Below are 12,299 nucleotides of genomic sequence, written 5' to 3'. Positions count from 1 at the left end.
TTTGTTGAATGTGCGATTGAATAAATAGCATAGTAATGTAAGTTTTATGGTATAGCAATAGAGATGATGTGAACAGTGATTCCAAGTTCTGTATAAAGATGTTTTGTTTAGAGATAATTTTAATTTTAAACTAGTTAAAAATACCAAACAGATGTATGAGCAAAGACATTGGAAACAAGCATAGAGATGGGGATATCGGGATGATGTAGATAGGGTAAATCAGATAGGAAAAACCTCTGGGACTCGCTCATTTCAGGGATTGTTAAAGTCCACCCATTGTTAAATACCTTCATCTCTGGGCGGCATCGGCTGTTGTTTTCAGAAAGCACAAGTAAAACCTAGTGGTCATTATGGCATGTGAACAGCATGTTGTTGGATGAAATTATGAATCTTCTCTTACATTAAAGCTGGCATTTTGGAAAGTAAATAATACTTAGACCAGTGATGGCGAACCTTTTGAGCTCGGTGTGTCAGCATTTTGAAAAATCCTAACTTAACTCTGGTGCTGTGTCACACATAGAAATTTTTTGATATTTGCAACCATAGTAAAACAAAGACTTATATTTTTGATATTTATTTTATATATTTAAATGCCATTTAACAAAGAAAAATCAACCAAAAAAATGAGTTCGCGTGTTACCTCTGACACGCGTGTCATAGGTTCACCATCACTGACTTAGACTGTGTTTGTAGTATGCGTATTTTTGTCATAAATTGCTCACTTAGCCAAGCATACATCATTAGCAAATATGATTTTTATGATATTTATCTTTAAAGGCAATATATTTAGATCAGTGGTTCTCAATCTTGGCTACACATTAGAATCACCTGGGAATCTTTTTAAAATCCTGATTTCTGGGCCTCATCCTCCGGAAATTCTGTTTCTTTGTTACTAATGTTGTGGCTCCACCCCATAACAAAGAAACAGAATTTTCGGAGGATGAGGCCCAGAAATCAGGATTTTAAAAAGATTCCCAGGTGATTCTAATGTGCAGCTAAGGTTGAGAACCACTGACTTAGATGATGCTTCTAACTAGTTTTCATCCTTACTATTAAACAGTGCAAAGTCCCCAAACCAAATGCAACAGAATATAATTTAAATATTAAAAATGTCCAAAGGAAAGAGTCAGAGTTATAATTCATTTTCTTTACTTAATATAAAATAATATTTTTAAAAAATTCTTTATTGTTTAAAGTATTACATATGTCTCCTTTTCCCCACATTGACCTCTCCCTGGCCGTTCCCACTGCCGCGCCCCGCCCCCCCCCCACCCCCCCCCCCCAGCACATACCCTCACCCTCCTACTGTCTGTGTCCATTGGTTATGCTCATATGCATGCATACAAGTCCTTTGGTTGCTCTCTTACCTGAAAGCTTTTTCTCTCATTCCTCTTCCCCAGATTTAAGCCCCCCCCCCCCCACCCCCCGCACAACCCCCCGCCTTCCCTCTGACGTTGGAAGGTCTGTTGGATGCTTCTCTGTCTCTGGATCTGTTTTTGTTCATCAATTTATGTTCATTATATTCCACAAATGAGTGAGGTCATGTGATATTTATCTTTCTCTGACTGGCTTATTTTGCTTAGCATAATGCTCTCCAGGCCCATCCATGCTGTTGCAAATGGTAAGAGTTCTTTCTTTTTTATAGCAGCATAGTATTCCATTGTGTAGCTGTACCACATTTTTTTAATCTACTCATCTGCTGATGGGCACTTAGGCTGTTTCCAAATCTTAGCTATTGTAAACTGTGCTGCTATGAACATAGGGGTGTATATATCCTTTCTAATTGATGTTTCTGTTTTCTTGGGATATATTTATTTTGTATTTTTTAATGGATATTTGTTGTTAATAATACTTAAAATTTAGGGTTAATCATTCAGGTAAAGTAGTCTTCAAGTTAAAACAAATTATGCAAAATGCATTTGTGAATCAGACTAGAGAATATGTTGGTGCAGGTGCTCTTAGAAGCAGAATACTTTCCTAATGCACAGAGGAAAAGCATCCATAGTGGTAAAAAAATGTGCACTGGTACTTTAAAGTGTTACTGATAACATATATACTTCTTTATCCAGAACCTTTTCAAAACCGGATGATTTAAGTCTTCAACTCAACTGAGTGTCACGATACATACACTACTTTAGGCAAATGAATGTTTTTAGGTATCCAAGGAATATAAGGGCATAAAGAATATGTTGCAGACATGTGTTTTTGGATTCACAGACCATATGGATATTCTTTTTAAATATGTTTTTATTGCTTTTTAGAGAGGAAGGGAGAGAGAGACAGAGAAACATTGATGTGATTACCTCCCCCATACACCTCAACCCAGATTGAACCTAAAACTTGGGCATGTGCCCTGACCAGTTATCAAACCTGCAACCTTTCAGTTCACTGGTCAGCACTCAGCCAACTCAGCCACACTGGCCCAGGGCTGGGTTAAATTATTTTTCTTGATAAAAATGATTTAATCAAAGAGGAAGATTATAAAATGATCACTTTGTAGAAATGGCAGCAAAGTGAATTGCATACTTGAGTGAATTTTCCAAGAATATTTACACATGATACAATTGCCTCCTTTTGAATACTCTTTAGTGAGAATATGTTGTCTGTTCTTTTGTCCCGTCAAGTTACTTCAGTGAAAGTGTGTTTTATGATTATGTTATGGAAATGTTTCTGTAAACTAAAATTTCTGAATATATAATGTATAAAGTGGACTTTAAAAATAATGTTTCTACTGACTTGGTGGTCAACACTTGTCATTATTTTAATTATTTTATTTTTAAATGACAGTTGACATTCAATATTATTTTATATTTGTTTCAGGTGTACAGCATCGTGGTTAGGCATTTATGTAATTTATGAAGTGATCCCCCCAATAAGTCTAGTACCCACTTGGCACCATATATAGTTATTACAACGTTACGACTATGTTCCCCATGCCGTACTTTACATCCCCATGACTATTTTGTAACTACCAATCTGTACTTCTTTATCCCTTCACCTTTTGCACCTACCTTCCCAACCGTCCTCCCACCTGGCAGCCATTCATTTGTTCTCTGTATCTATGAGTCTGTTCCTTTTTTGTTTGTTTGTTCTGTTCTTTAGATGCCACATATAATTGAAATCATATGTTATTTGTCTTTCTCTGTCTGACTTATTTTACGTAGCATCATACCCTGTTGGTCTATCCATGTTTTTACAAGTGGTAGGATTTCCTTTTTTATGGCTGTGTAATATTTCACTGTATAAATGGACCACGTCTTCTTTATCTTGTCATTATTTTAGATCCTCCTATAGTTTGGTAGTTCCATACCTTTTGTGGCAGAGCCCTCAGCCATTTCTAAAACTGAAAACCCCTTCCCAGACTTCTTGCAGCTCAGTGCAGTGTCACTGACTTTGTGGGGGCCTCCCTGACCGTCTGTCAATTGGTGGCTCCAGCTGTGCTAATCCCACCCGGTTTCCTGAGAAGGCAGTGACAGCCAAACTGATAGCAGTGTTTTAATTTGGAAGTGTTGGCGGTGCAAGCTGGGGTTTCAGTATCTGCTTTTGGGAACTTTATGTTGTAAATTATATTTTATGTAACATGATATATAACATTCACTGTGTATTATTTTATATAATATATATATAAATATATATACAGTGTTTAGTATATTAGTATGAATGTTTACATTCATATATATGAATGAATTTCTTTATATAACAGTTCATACCACTATTTTCCTATATATCTGTATAGATGTTATGTGTGCGTGATCTATAGTTTCTTATAGTTTCCGTAATACACAGGTGGGTTGGGGGTTGAGATAATAAAATGCTGCTTTTTTTCACATGCAGGAATATAGTGGCTTGGGCTTTTCTTCAACAAAATTTTACATGAATTTCTGAGGAACATGGGCATCCCATATTAAAGAAGAATAGGAGAGAAAGGAACTGCCTATGAAGGAGTCACTCTGGGTGTGTCCCTGAAGGGTCGTCACCTGTGGCCTTTGGTTTTCTCCTATTGGTGATGTCTGCAGCTCCCAGGACCTGTATTTCTTTATCCATTTTTTCCCCCTCGGGATGCTTATCTGTGGATGCTGCTGTTATTTCCTGGTATTTGTGCAAGTTACTGTAATGCTTTTAATTTCCTTCTTATCAGCTAACATTTGGCCCAGGTTCAGCATTTTTGGGTGTGTGGGGCAGAGGAAATGTAGAGTTCAGGGATTAGAAGTGATTTGGTCTCCCAGTTTCAAGACAGTGTATATTATGCTGGGCCTGAGATATATGTAACCATGGATGGTTATAATAGAGGGGAAACATATTTTACAACTGGTTTCAGAACATTTAAAGCATAGAGTAATCTGAAATATATAACATCCTGCCCCCCAAAAAAGGCATTTGGAACCAGTTTCAGAATAAAACAACCATGGAAGAGGTAACTGATGTTTGAGGCCTGTTACATGGTGTTCCCAGATGACAGAGAGAAAGCAGAGGTGCTTAATAACTGTTCTGCTTTGACTTTTGTTGTTTGTTTTTTTTGTTTTGTTTTGTTTTGTTTTGTTTTGTTTTATCAAGGAGAAAGAGCTTCAAACTCTGCAGCGGTTCTCAACCTGTGGGTCACGACCCTTTCACAGGGGTCTCCTAAGACCAGCGGAAAACACATATATAATTACATATTGTTTTTGCGATTAATCACTATGCATTAATTATGTTCAATTTGTAACAATGAAATTGGGGGTCACCACAACATGAGGAACTGTATTAAAGGGTCGCGGCATTAGGAAGGTTGAGAACCACTGCTAGAGGTAGAACAAAGATGGCTAAAGAGATGTGGAAATAGTGAGTGAACCTTTAGGGGATGAAATACTTTTTTCTTTAGTCCAGATTTACCACACGGGGATCTTGGAGATATTATTAGTCATCTTCACAGATTGAAAGAACTGAAGACTTCTAAGAGATTAAAGATAATTTTCCAAAAGGGTTGATAGAAGAATTTATAAATTACCAATTAGTAAATTAAATCTCAAATGTTAGTAAATTTCCAACAGATTATGAAAATCTGTGACCACTTAGAAGAGTAGTAGTGATTAATATGAGACGGCGTGGCTTCCCGAATCCAAGAACAAATCATGCTATACTAACTTGTGTTGAATTAATTAGACAAAGAGATCATTATTAGATTGAGGTACTTAGTTTATGTAAGCAAACCAAATCATAAGCCTGTTTGTAATGCCTCAGGGTTAAGAAATCAAAACCTAGGACATCCAATCACAAACAGCCAACTAGGCTTTCCCAAATAGTGCAACCATGTATGCCATAGCCAGTCATCTCCTTCTTGCACTTCCCAACAAGAGTCTTGTCTCTAGTTGCTGTTGGAGCACTTTTGGTTTGACACTGCCCTATTCCAATGGATTTGTGCTTGAATAAACTGAAAATATTTAGTATGCTTCAATTTATCTTTCAACACTTATCCTTTCTTTTTAAAGTTCCTGGATTGGGGAATTTATGAGTGGTGAGTCTGGATTGTGTTTACAGAATGTCCTCTTATAGACTTCTGGAGTAGTTGGAAAAGTATGGGCTTCATGGGAATGTTTAGCTTAATTCTTATTTGGGAAATTAATCCATTGCTGACTGGGTCAGTGTGTCTCCCTGTGGGAGGTTTCTTCTGATGTGTTGCAAATTTCCATCCTTGGGCTCCACACATTCATAAGTTTATCAGTGACTTGGGTAAGGACTAGAAAGTCTACTTGGCAATTCTGTGGATTTCCAAATGGGAAATCCAAGTGGGATGATTATTAAAGGGAAGGAGGTAGAGCACAGACTTTGGAATCATACAGACTAAGTATGAATGCAGATTCCAAGGCAAATTAATTTTAAAGATATTAGACCTCATTTACTTATCTTTAAAATACAAGTTTTCTGTATTACAAGACAGTAGATACTCATCAAATGTTAATTGGCCTACTTCTTGGTTAAAAGACTAAAGAGAACTATTTCAAGCAACTGAAAATTGATCTATAATTAACAGGGTGATGTTTATTATGTACAAGTATCTACACTAATAAAAGAGAAACATGGTAATTAGCGTACAACCGCTACCCTTTTCATTGGCTAATCGGTGAGTATATGCAAATTAACTGTCAGCCAAGATGGCGGCAGGCAGCCAGGCAGCTGAGAACAGGAGGCTTGGTTGCCCCAGGATAGAGGAAACCAAGGTTCCCGCCTGCAGCTGCGGGGCTCTGAGCTCCTGAAGCAACAGCTCCAAAAGATACAATGTTTCAATCATAGAAGCTAAAAGATGGCGGTTAATCTGCATACTAAGGCTCCAAGCGGTAGAGCGGAGCCAAACAGCCCTGAAGCCGCAGAGCAGAGAGGCCTCACTGCCCCGGGATCAGCGGAGCCAAGAGGCCTCCCGGCCCCAGCATCAGCGGAGCTGAGAGGCCTCCTGGCCCCGGGATCAGCGGAGCCTGATGGAAGCCCTGTGTGTTTATGCACCCGGGGGTGCAGAGGTCCTGTCCTAGGCAGAGGCCTATGGCGAAATTTTTGACTCTGGGAAGCAGCCTATGGGCTGGAAGGCGGCTCCTCTGACCTCAGTGCTGGAGAAGACCATTAAGCAGAAAACTAAAGAAACCGATTTTACATCATTTCCCAGGTGGAGAACAGTTGGCATGTAAGCCCCTGACCAGTGCCCAGCCTCTCCTCTGTCAGTCTATCTCACTCTTAGGTACCATGTTCTTTGTTCTGTCTTAACTGCAACTCATTTTTAAACTAGATTGCTTTTAAAAGAAGACTAAATAAAGTTTCCCTTAAGTTATTTAGGTGGTGCTGGGGCTGCTGGGGGCCTGATAGAAGACACAAACACGCAACGGGGGGCCTGTACCCAGCAGCCCCAAGGCCCGCCACCTTGGTGCTGGGGCTGCTGCGGGTATCAGAGACACAAACCCGCAGGCCCGGCACCCAGCAGACCCAAGGCCTTTGTGGCAGCACTAAGGAGCAGCAAGCCAAGTGGTAGGAAGCAGCAAGCAGGTGGGCAGTAACAAGGGAGGGGACCCGGACTGCAAGAGGGCACATGCTGGGCTAAGGGACCCCCCATCCATCCTCAGTGCACGAATTTCGTGCACCAGGCCTCTAGTAAAAATATAATTGTACATGAGAGAGAGAGAGAGATAATCTTAAGGGTTTGTTGACTGATTGTCAAGTAATAGCATAATATCACTGACAAAAATAGACCTTATTCCAGATAGCATTCCTGGTGACATGGTTTAAGTACAAAGTACCATGTTCAATGTGAGCACTTTATTTTTGAGAGAACATTGCCAAAATGGCATTCAGTTCAGTGATGGAGTCTGAAACCATATTTTTTGAAAAACAGGTGAAGAAATGGAATGTTTAACCTGGGACTAAGAAAATAGAACCCTCTTCCAATATTTATGATAGACCTGCACGAGGTTGAGAGAGTAGAGATGTTTTGCGTGGCTCCAATGGTGAGATGAGTGTGGCTCATTAGGAGTTATACAGGCGCCTCTATCCTTGCAGGAAAGGTATTTAAAAGCAAGGAAAACAGCTAATACCCTCAGAGTAAAGCATCTAGATCGAGATTTCCGATGGGTTCACTCAAGGGAGCATCTTGTCCCCGATTTGACTCAAAGGTCACCTGATCCTCCCAGAATGTTGACTCTTTCATGCAGAGTGATGGGTGGAGGCCTGAAAAGACTAAGCGAAAGGAGTTTAAGTGTCGACAGTGACAGGTGGCGTGATGGTATTTATGCCTGCTCACAAATGCTTGTTTGAACTTGTGGCCGAGTTCAGTCTAGGACTTGTTTTCACTACAAGCATGTTTTGCTGATTATCTGAGGCTACTTATATGTTTACCAAGAGAATTGGACAGCTGTGACTGACCCAATTGGTGTAAATCATTTTATAGCACCTCTTCTTCCCCCATTTTCCTTCACGAATATCTTTAATTAGGAAAACCCACTTTTCTTGCTTACCGTGAGAAGGGGAACTCTTTTCTGATTTATACAGAAACACTCCTTTTATTTAATGTATCCTGTGCACACCCCCCCCCCCCCCCCCCCAGCTGTCATAATGCTAGCAGTTATAGCATCAGCTTAGAGAACAGGTAAGCAGACAACACTGGTAGAATCAAGCGTGAGGTCGCTAAAGGTGCCGCAGTTTGGAGCTGTGTAGACAAGAAGCAGCATTTCCCCTTCCTCAGCAGGTCTGAGAGCGCTCCAGTCTTGCAGAGGAATGCTGTGGACTGGTGGTGTTTTCTGAGTGCTGCTAACTGTCTAACTCAGTCATCCCACAACCATGTGAGAAATGTGTTCTTATTCCCGTTTGGTAGGAAAGCGATCCAAGGCTCAGACAGTCCCAAATCACTTGATGAATTTGAGCACCGAGGCCTGGACTTCTGAACGTTTGTGCTTTCCATGCCCTACCGTGTTGCTCACAGTAATTATTGGTGTTGATTATAACGACTTCGTGCTAATGTTCAAAATGTAAGTTCTGTTGAATAAAATATGCTTCAGGAAACAAGGAAACACTTTTTTTATGATAGATTTAATACTGGTGGCTTAAAATAAAGGGTTAAAATGATAATTAAAAGTAAAATATTGAGGGAATAGGGGACAAAGGGGAATAAAGACACATTTGTAATACCTTAATCAGTAAAATTTTTTTAAAAAAGTAAAACATTATTAAATCTAGCTAACAAATGTATGCCTACAACCATCAATTCTATGAGTTTTGTTCAGAATTAACTTTTAATTACTTGACTATATAAATACAATCTATTTAAGCATAAACACACATGAAGCTGTCTGTTATTGGGGTAAATGTATGTTACAAAGGATCTCAAAAGACTGAAGAACTCAGAGGAATGACTTGTGTTAGGAAGGCCTGGTTAGGAAGGAGATACTAGGTAGCAATGAAGAAATAATTCAACAAAATGCATTTTAATTCACATGTTTAATGATAGTTAAAGGTGTGATAACTCCAAGTGGTGAAACCCGGGTGTCACCTTTAAGTGAATTTGAAATCTATAAACTGTTCTGATGAACCACTGGTGCCGCAGGATTGAGCTGTGTGTGGTCTCTTATTGGCCTAACTCTGCGATGATGCAGACTAGAATGCAGAACAATTTCTCCAATGTGAAGAAAGGGAATTTTGGGTAGGCTGAATGGAATGCTGCCTATTCAAAGGAAAACAAGAGAGCTATTGAAAACTGCCATCATGCAAAAGCAATAAACAATGTTTCTAGCCCACTAACGGGACCCCACAGTCTCTTACTTAATAACATTGGGGAGGCCTGTCTTTCTAAAGCCTTTGCATGTGTTTATGGTCAAAGGTATGGTCAGCCAGATTATTTTAACTTTTGACCAAAAACCTGAATGTGAAAAAGTTGAAATTAATTTTTGTAAATAGAAATCACTTTGCCAGTGACTAATGTGACGTTTCTTGGTGATTAAGAAAACATACTTACAAAATGTTCTATATGAGTGCCCTCTTTAAGAGTTTTCACTTTGTGAATTTTCCCACAATGCAACAGCTTTTCATTTGCATGAGGTTGGTGCCCGTGGCTGGCTCACAGTACCAGTTTCCACCACTATGCTTATGGCTCATATTTCTTGCCTCAAATTACTGTTACAGATTTTAATAGAAGCCCTCCCTTTTGTGCTAGAATGACTCCCAAACATATCCTGAGTATCACGGAATTAACCTTCAAACTGCCCTCGGAATGCAGAGGGCGAGCAATGCAGTTGCCTCCCTGTCTGTGGTGGCTTCTGGAATCTTTACAGAAGATTTTAAATTACTGTTAGGACAGTGTTTAAAGTCACCTAAAGTGTGACTATGCTTAACATGTTTTATTAATGTGACCAGTTTAATGATTGAGCTTACTTTCATACTAATAAAATGATTGCTGTTTTTACATTAGGGTCTGTTACATGGGCCCTGTGCTTTCCACACACCAGGTGACTCATATAACCCTTTCAGGTGAATTTCATGTGCTTTTGGCATAGTCCCAGTTACTCTTTTTTTTTTCTCTTCTGTTCACTTCCTAGCAGCAAACTTCATCTCGCCAGCACCTTCCACACTTACTGTCTTTGCACCTAGCCTCAATCTATGATGTGGAACCCACAATACCCAGCCAAGTTACAAAAGTCTCTTTAGACCAGGGAGCACTGTGATGGTTAAAACCAACGTGAGCACGCGTGACTGATGAACAGCACCTGTAAAATGTTCAGACACTAGTGCTTAATTTTTGAAGAGAAATCAGAAATTACGTGACATCTTCCAATTTTTAAATATTGGTAAAACAATGAAGTATAGACTGCACCCAGCACATTGGTGGAATCAACCCCTTGTGCTCTAAAGCTCAATTGAGGAATTGACTTTTTATAACTAAGACACAAATAAGTTCTGATGTTGCAGTGGAACTTCCCCAGTTCTTTATTTGCTGTGTGAATCTGTAGAGGAAGCAGTAAGATACACCCAGCTCCAGCCTTTCCCTCCTGGGCTCCCTCAGGGAGAGACAGGCTTTGACTAACAATAGGGACCTGAGGTTTCTGGCCTCCTGCTGAGTTGCCAGCCATCTCTGAAAGTTTTACTTCCCTGGTTTGCTGGGTCCCTGGGTTTCGAAGCCTTGTTGCAGCCACCTTGGAGTCCCGTCTGTACAGCTGCTCAGGTTTGGCTCACTGTTGCTGCTGCTAAATACTCTCCTTGCATTTCTGTGGTTATTGCTGCCCTCCTCTTCCACACTGCTCTCTGCTCATTGAAGTGGCTTCTTTTTTCTCTTTCTCCTGTCCATGCTTTTATTCCCCTCTCTCAGTAAGAAGTTTTTATTTACCCTGTAAGATACTATAATTTTGGCGGAAAATTACTAGCTTTTGAGCAGTGTGATCAGAAAGAGAGGCACGCCCAGGAAAGAAACCTTGCCTCCTGGCTCTTCATAGCTCTTAAGAACAGTTCCTCCTCTTCTCCCCTAAGTCTGCTCTTCCTTCTGCATTCCCAGTTCTAGAGGACGGTCAGCATGAGCTATCTGGCCCCAGGTCTGAACGTCGTCCTGTCTCTGCCATTTCCTCGTGCACCGCCTGCTGCCCTTCACTCTGTCCTCAGGGCTCTGCCTCTGGGACGGTCCTCAGCACACTTCCTACTTGGATGGCTGCCCTCCCTGTGGTCTGCACGCTCACTCCCTTTAAGCCAGTTTGTGGAAAAACCTCGTTTATGATCAGGGCATGTGTTTATTTAAAAAAAAAATCAATCTATCTCTTTTGTGTCTACAATAAAACGAAAAGCCCTTGTAGCAATCAAGGGTCATTCCCTGCCTCCCTGTCCTGCCATTTTCCTGAAATATGATTTGTTATGGCCGTAGCCAGTTATTAGTCATTCTCATGGAGTGCTGTGTATTTGCCTATGATCCTTCTCTGTTTGCCCAGCTACAGGTCATGCTTCAAATCTCAGGTGAGATGCCACTTTCTCCAGGTGGCTTCAGATGGGGCTAGGAAGCCCTCATTTTGCTTCCTTGGCGCCTGCATTTAGCTTTATCATAGTGCAGGCACTGCCTGATTCTCCAGCTCTCACTAGACTGAGCTCCTAGAAAACAGGAAATATCTTTTATCCCAGAATTTTCAGAGTGCAATGTGATGTTTATCTTTATGTCCAGGTACTGTGCTGGAACCTAAGAATGATGCAACAGCTAGCAGACTTCAGTTACGCATTCCCTTAGGGCAGGGGTGGGGAACGTCTGGCCCTAGGGCCTTATGAGGGCGGGAGATCATTTGGGCTGACCCTGCCAACGCAACCACAGGCAGGACTCAAAATTCAATAAACCTGGGAGCTTTTTTCATAGCAACATGAATTTATATTAAGTGCATTATATTAAGCAAATGATGTTATAAATATCCAAATGGCTGTTGGTAGAAAAAAATTCCCTACCCCGCCTTAGGGTATGGGGCTGTTCTAATTTACTAGCAATATAGCTTGTTAACTCTGCCGATCTTTATTTACTTACTTTTAAATATATTTTTATTGATTTCAGAAAGGAAGGGAGAGAGAAACATCAATGATGACAGTTCTGTACAGCTGTCTTCCTGCAAGCCCCCCCCCCACCCCCACCCCACACACACACACCACCCCCAGGGATCAAGCCAGCAACCCGGCATGTACCCTGACTGGGAATCGAGCCGTGACCTCCTGGTTCATAGGTCAACATTCAACCACTGCACCTCACTGGCTGGGCACTCTGCTGATCTTTATTAAGAATCATATACAATTGTGTCTCTAGGCCATATCTGAAAATTATTTTTTAATGTAGTTAA

General features: G+C 40.6%; 1 protein-coding gene across 2 annotated transcripts in view; it reads left to right on the top strand.

The window, feature by feature from the left end:
* The window catches only part of PRKD1 (protein kinase D1), a 310,832-nt gene that overhangs the window by 120,445 nt on the left and 178,088 nt on the right, over window positions 1–12,299 (top strand). The window lies entirely within an intron of this gene.

The sequence above is a fragment of the Myotis yumanensis genome, unplaced genomic scaffold (assembly GCF_028538775.1).
Source record: "Myotis yumanensis isolate MYYU_CA2020_CCGP unplaced genomic scaffold, mMyoYum1.0.hap1 SCAF_1, whole genome shotgun sequence".
NCBI classification, from domain to species: Eukaryota; Metazoa; Chordata; class Mammalia; order Chiroptera; family Vespertilionidae; genus Myotis; species Myotis yumanensis.
The sequence above is the reverse complement of the archived record's forward strand: the minus strand, read 5'-3'. Positions and strand labels throughout refer to the sequence as shown.